Genomic DNA, 7,187 nt, shown 5'->3' on the forward strand with positions numbered 1-7,187 from the left:
GTGTTCCTTTTCAGCGGCACCCATAAAAGGAGAGCAAAATAGTTAAGATGGCAGAAAGTCGTACAACTGTGTGATTGAAGCCGCTCCAATTTTTGTAGGCATTCAAGGGGCCTTGGCTTCAGTCAATGTAGTTATGGCCATCTTGACTTTTTTTTTTAAACGTTATTCTGAAGATGCCCTGTTATGCATTTCATTTCAATGTTTAAAGACAAAAAAGGGGACGCGGTGGCTCAGTGGCTAATACGCTGAGCTTGTCGATCGAAAGGTCGGCAGTTCAGCAGTTCGAATCCCTAGTGCCGTGTAACGGGGTGAGCTCCCATTACTTGTCCCAGCTTCTCCCAACCTAGCAGTTTGAAAGCACGTAAAAAATGCAAGTAGAAAAATAGGAACCACCTTTGGTGGGAAGCGTTCCATGCGCCTTTGGCATTGAGTCATGCTGGCCACATAACCATGGAGACATCTTCGGACAGCGCTGGCTCTTCGGCTTTGAAATGGCAATGAACACCACCGCCCCCTAGAGTTGGGAACAATTAGGACATATGTGCAAGGGGAACCTTTGCCTTTACCTTTAAAGACCAAAAAAAAAAGTAAGAATAGGCTTCTAAATGAACATTTCCAGTTCTGCCAGTCTGTTCTTTAATGGAAGTGCCAGTCCTGTTACCCTTTGTAATTGACTTAGAGACTGATGATGCTTCTGCTGTTTTTCTCCTCAGACTCTTCAAATGCCTGAAGACTTTGGGGGAAGTGCACTGAGCCAAGGAGACAGACTTTCTATTTAAAGAATCAGTCCTTAAATTAAAATGGCATTGGAGTATTAACAACGCACAACTGCCCTCTCCTCTCTTTCTCTGTCCAGCATTAGACTTGAACATCTCTTAAGGAGGGAAAAGACAGCTGGTCTTTTTTTCTCTCTCTCTCCCTCCCTCTCCATTCCTCCAAAGGATCCCCTCCTCCCTCCCTCCCCCAGAACAGTTGTTGAGTTGCCTCGGTTTCCTTTCGAGATCTTCAGAAAATCAGGAGCAGTGGAGAAAGTTCTGCAATTGCACTAGTCACTTCAGAGAGCAAGGGAAGAACTGGAAGAGCTAGAAATTAAAACAAAATTAATTTTAAAAGACACTATATAGAATTTAACTCACCATTGTAAATACGTTGTACTTTTAAACTATGCAGGGATAGAATTAAATTATTTCATTTTGTTTTCCTTTTTCTTTTTTCTTTTTCCCCCATTTTTTGCTTAACTTCATAATTTACTATCTCTGAATTCTAGTTTCTTTTTTCCCTGCCTGGGCCCTCGTTCCCTTTTCTGGCCCTATGTCCTGTTTTCTATCAACGGCTATCTTATCTGACAATACAAATGTTTTATATTTTATAATGGCTTGGACTTTCTGGGGGTGGGGGGAAACAAAAGTAAATTCACAAAACTCTGAAACTCTTTCCTTTTTCAAATGTGAAATACGGAGCCCAACAGATATATTTTCTACGGACACGTTTTGGATTTTGCAACGTATGGCGGCTTTGGCTCACCGACTCGTTCTTCCTAATAAACGGAGAACAAATGGTCTCAAAACGATCTTCAGTTCACCAAGAGGGCTTTTGCTGCGTGGACTTTTTTTAAATTTTATTTTGTTAGGTATTGCAGATTTTTCATTTTTTTGCCTTGCAATCAGGGTTCATTTTACTACCCAGAGGTGTGCTATTGTGGTTTTTTTTTTCCCCCAAGTGATACCCCCTTCTGCCTTTTCCCCTGCTCCCCAATCAAATTTCCTCTTCCTCTACAAAATCTTTCTTTTTCTTTTTTTTTTGACAAAATGTTGCCGCTGTTTTCATTCCAGGAACCTGCTGTGCGCTGGTGTGGCCTACCAAGCAGTGATGTAGCTATGTACTTTCCCATTTGGTGAGACTTGGATGGCCCTTCTCTATAGAGCAGGGACGTCTAAGCTTGGCAACTTTTAAGATTTGTGGACTTCAACACCCAGAATTCTCCATGCTGGTTGGCGAATTCTGGGAGTTAAAGTCCACAAGTCTTAAAAGTTGCCAAATGTGGGGACCCTGCCTTCTCTAGAGTAAGGAAAGGCTGTGTAGCAACAACGCTTGTAGACTGGTGAGAATCTTCCTCAAGAGAATGGGACTCTTATGTCCTCTTCCTTAGGACATTTTTGTCCAAGGAGCTTTTGCTACGTTCCATTATTTAAGCAACTGAAAAAAGCAAAGAATAATTCTTATTACTTGACTGGGCTGTGAAGTCCACCTTTTGTTTGAAAAAAAAAAAAAAGCTACATAATGCCAGACTTTTTTTTTTATCTTTTAAGTCCATACAATGCTGTCAAAAGAGCCTTAAAAGAAGTTACTTCAAAGAGCTGAGCCATTCACCAGAGTTAACAATTAATGCTCCTAGTTCCAATAAGCCTCATCATCTTGAATTAGCAGTAATCTGAAGATGCTTCCACCCCTGCAAGAGGATTCCTTTTGCAGGCATGGATCAACTCCTACCTTCAAAGCAAATAAGCCCTCAGGATCAGGGTAATATGTTAAGAAATGGCTTAGTTATGCCAAGGAAGTAGCATTACCATTAATTACTTCACACTGGAACCTTCTTTACGTTGCTGTTAGTTTTGTCCAGAAACTTTTATATTATTTTGTTGGCGAACATCCATCTAAAGACTTGTTCAGAATTGTTCGCGTACCAAATAAGAGCTGATGGATTTAGGGACGGTCTAATAATTGCGTTATTTCTTTGGCATCGACAAATGGATCTTGATTTGAACTGAGTTGCTGGGTTCCCTTTTTTCCTGTCATAAGCGGCCATCTTGATGGAGAAATCCACTCCATTTGTCTGCAGTCCCAAGCAGCTGCCTCCACTCTCCGCCGTCCCCGGAGAACAGATCGTGGCTCAAAACCTCAGCTCTCCTGATTCGCATTCAGTGATCCCTCTGGCCATTTCGAAGGATCACAGGTCCAGAGGCGCGGCGCAAAATTACCAACTTGAGATGGCAACAGGAACCCCGGGCCATAATAAATCTGATCTTTTTTTGATTTTCTTAAGTAGATAGCTGGGAATGAATGAGCAACGTGCAATAAAAAAGCATAGGTCTTGAAAGATATTGAAGAAAGCTGTATTTCTTAATTATATAATTGTACATCTATAAATAAAGATTTATAACATGAAAGCTTGCCCCTGGTGTTTGTGTCACCGTACAAGCGAAGTGGAGTCATCCCACCAAATGCCATGATGGGGTCATCCCAGGAGTTGCCTTTAAACTGAATTGGTGCTTGTTTTTGGTAATGAATATATTTCCCGGCTCCACAATAGGCAAAGCATATTTACAAGAATTCATAGAGACTGAGTGTTCTGCTGATCCAAAGAACATAAACGTTAGAAGCCCTCTTTGTGAAAAGCTGCTATGCTATATACTGAAAATGGCTGTCAGATTACCTAATGAAAAATACTCTTTCTTCTCCCGATACCATTTCAGCCACAATGTCTCCTAATATTTTAGCATTCTTAATGATACTATGAATTCCAAGCAACAAATTGTAACTTTGCACATAATTAGGAAGGTGATTCCCACCATAGAAGATTGCTCTCATGCTTCCAACCAAACAAATGGTTAATACTGCCATGGAATAAAAAAAATAATATTGCAGAGGTGATGGAATTTACAAGCTACCTCTGGAACTGAAGATGGGCATTTCTTGTTAGAAATTAAGTGGGGAGAAGCTATGCCTCACATGGGATTCCAGAATATATAGACAAGACGTTTAACCCTCCAAGGACAAAATTAGGTGTATTAATTTTGGAGTTTCTTCCTGGGATACCAAAGAGGTTGCTATCAGATATGTTGACTGTTAAAACATGCGCTCTCCCCAGTCTATGGATCCAGGATGTGATAAACAAGATTATCAAGACTTGTCAAGTTCATTGATCATGATTCATATTCACTAGATTGCATGGAAATGAGTGATACTTCCAGATCTTGTTGTGAATGTGTTCTGTCTGACTGAAACTCTGAAGAGGAAGGTGATGGACCTGGTTTGGGTGTTCATATGTGTATAAATGATAAGAGGACTGTAAAGAGAATTTTAAAGCTAAATGATGGTTACATGAGTGATGATAGAAAAGGTCCATTTCTTGAACCACCAGCTAAGTTCACACCTACTTTTCATTTGCTTTGAGAGCTTGTGAAAACATAAAACAGCAGAGGTGAGAATGTAAGAATCTATTCTCACCTCCACTCACGTCCACCTCCACCATGAAAAAAATGAGTCAAAATACCCTTTCCTAGGCCCCCTCTAGTGACATTACTGGAATAGCACTTAGCAATAGCACTTAGACTTATATATCACTTTCCAGTGCTTTCTAGCCATCTCTAAGTGGTTTACAGAGTCAGCATATTTCCCCTAATAATTTGGGTCTTCATTTTACCCACCTCGGACGGATGGAAGGCTGAGTCAACCTTGAGTCTGGTGGAATTTGAACTGCCATCTCAGCAGTCAGCAGAAGTAGCCTGCAGTACTGCACTCTAACCACTGCGCCACCAATGGCTCATATTTCCTGCAGCCGATTAGCTCATCAGGGAGATAAACTGCAGACTCAACCTGGAAGAAAACCAAGCTCTACTGTAAGAGAAACGAAGAGGATATGCAGATATCTAGAAATTTTCCAGGAAAACAGTTGAGAGATATTGATACTCTGATGCAACATCGTTGGAAGGAAGATGAGCTGTAATCCCTGTTGGAAATTGAATATGATAGGAGTCACTGAAGTTTGATGAGATGATTCCCAAAATTAGACTGTAGCAGTGGAAGGATGTCATTACAAGTAGACCTCAAATTATGATCACAATCGGGACTGAAATTTTGTTCACTAACCAATGTGGTTAAACAAGTCATCACATGACCAGACCCAATTTTATGACCATTTTCACCATGGTCATTAAGCACTTGTGGCTTCCCCATTGACTGTCAGAAGCTAATTGAGAAGGTGGCAAATTTCAATCATCTGACCTCAGTGGTGGTGTGGCAGTCATAACTTTTGAGGTCTGGTCACAGTGGTGGGTTGCGATCGGTTCACAAGAACTGGTAGTAAAACTGGCAGGAGGCTCCACCCACTGACCCAGATGTCATCAGAAGTGAACTGCACATGCGCAGAAGAGCGTGCATGGGCACGATGCAAACTGGTAGTAAAGGTAAGTATAACCCACCCCTGACTGGTCATGTCACATTTTAGTGCCCTTTTAACTTTAAACCATCATTAAGTGAATGGTTGTAAGTTAAGGGATACCTGTAAGTAGAACAAATACAAGAGAAGTAACATTATATACCACACATCTACACCTGCAAAAAAAATTCAAGCAACTGAACAATGGCTGCATGGGGAAATAAAACTAAGTGGAGAAAGAAATTCAGATGGCATTTTAAAGAGCAAAAGTGGATGATGTTTTTCTGAAGTTAGACGCCTTACCAGAAAGCAAGAAATAATAATAATAATAATGAGTTCAACTATCTAATATCTGAAGGGGGTAAGAGCTAATGGGTTTACAGTAAGTTACATTACAGTGAGCTCCAGGTGAACCTAAAATGGAATATATTGATGCCAACAATCCTTCGAAATGCCATGAATGACCCACTGGAATAAGCATCCTCTCTTTTGGAGGCTTTTAAGCAGATTGCAGAGGTTACTTCCTTATGTTCTGAAATTCTGGCCGTGAGGTTAAGAGACTAGCCTAAAGAGTTTACAACCCACCACCAACTTTTTATATAGACATTCTGGACATTATCCTGAAAGATTTTGTAGCACGTCATATAAATAAGACTTCATGAATGATTTATGGGGAGAGCCTTCACTCTAACAACTTAACTCTGTGCTACCCTTGAATATCATATGATAGCAATGTGGGTAGTCTGACTCACAACCACTGAGCCCAAAATTTCCATTGACAGTTGTTAGGAGAGTTTTGCCCCATTTTACAACCTATCTTGCCACAGTTCTTAAGTAAATCACCGTAGTTGTTAAGTTAGTAACAAGGTTGTTAAGTGAGCCTGGCTTCCCCGTTGACTGCTTGTGAGATGGTCACATACCACAATGTTTGAACGATGGGAGAATACGTGGAAGAAAGGTTTAAAATTTACATTAAATTATAACCTAAAGAAAACTTTTCTATAAGATGATGTCTGGTTGGTACTTGACTCCAGATAAGTTGTCAAGAATGTATAAAGGCATTTCAAGTGAATGTCGGAAATGTAAATGTAAAGAAGGGATTTTTTTAAATCAAATATGGTGGACATGTGATAAAGCGAAGAAATATTGGAGTAGGATTCATATCTTAATACTTAAATTGAATATGAACAGAAGACCAGAGACTTTGGGGGCGGGGGAGTTAATGGAAAAATGGACTTGGAAAAAAAATTGGAACTTTAATGTTGTACATGTTGAGGGCAGCAAGAGTACTCTACGCACAGAAATGGAAGGTCATCTCGATCCCCACAATGGATGAATGGCTGCAAAAATTGATGGAGTTAGCAGAGATGGCTAAATTGACTGCTTTGATTAAAGAAAAAAAAAAACCAAATACTTTCATTTCTGCTTGGAAACCGCTTCTAGATTTTGTGCTTGAGGTGGAAAAAAAATGAAACTTTGATTTTGGGTTTTACCGATTAGAAAGATTTGTAGTTATAAAAAGGGCTAGTTTAAACTATTACGTAAAAGTAAAAAGTTGAGGTTGGATATTAATGCCTTATTCTACTGGACCGAAGGGAATCGGAAGTCAATGCCTTTTCTTTCTTTTTCCCTTTTTCTCTTCCCCCTTTCCTTCCCTCTTTTCCTTATTATTTATTTTTGTATTTTCTTTGTATGCTACATTATAAACTAATAAAAAATTGTTATTTTAAAAAAAGTCACATGAAAATGGTGATGCTGCAACAACTGTGTGAAAAACAGTCATCAGTCACTTTTTTCAGTGCCATTGTAACTGAATGTTCACTAAACAAAGAGTTGTAAGTCAAGGAGTATCTGTAAAAACAGTAAGAGGTATTTAGCTTCTTCTATCTTAACTCCAGGAGAAGATTCTATAATATTTTTAAGCATCTGTTGTTTCCTCTGTGCTTTCCACTCTGGGTTTCCTTAGGGTGATCAGAGATACAAAAGTTGTTACTGTGCCTTTATTCATGTGGCAGGGGCGATGCACAAC

At 39.7% G+C, this 7,187-nt stretch overlaps 1 protein-coding gene across 2 annotated transcripts in view; it reads left to right on the forward strand.

The window, feature by feature from the left end:
• DNAJB12 (DnaJ heat shock protein family (Hsp40) member B12) overlaps positions 1-3,167 on the forward strand; it is a 37,459-nt gene extending 34,292 nt beyond the window's left edge. For both annotated transcript variants that reach the window (XM_034425990.3, XM_034425989.3), the window contains one exon: positions 714-3,167. The gene's annotated coding sequence lies outside the window, so the exon portion shown is untranslated. The remainder of the gene's footprint in view (positions 1-713) is intronic.
• The last annotated feature ends 4,020 nt before the right edge of the window (positions 3,168-7,187 follow it).

The sequence above is a fragment of the Pantherophis guttatus genome, chromosome 6 (assembly GCF_059756535.1).
Source record: "Pantherophis guttatus breed Tessera chromosome 6, ASM5975653v1, whole genome shotgun sequence".
NCBI classification, from domain to species: Eukaryota; Metazoa; Chordata; class Lepidosauria; order Squamata; family Colubridae; genus Pantherophis; species Pantherophis guttatus.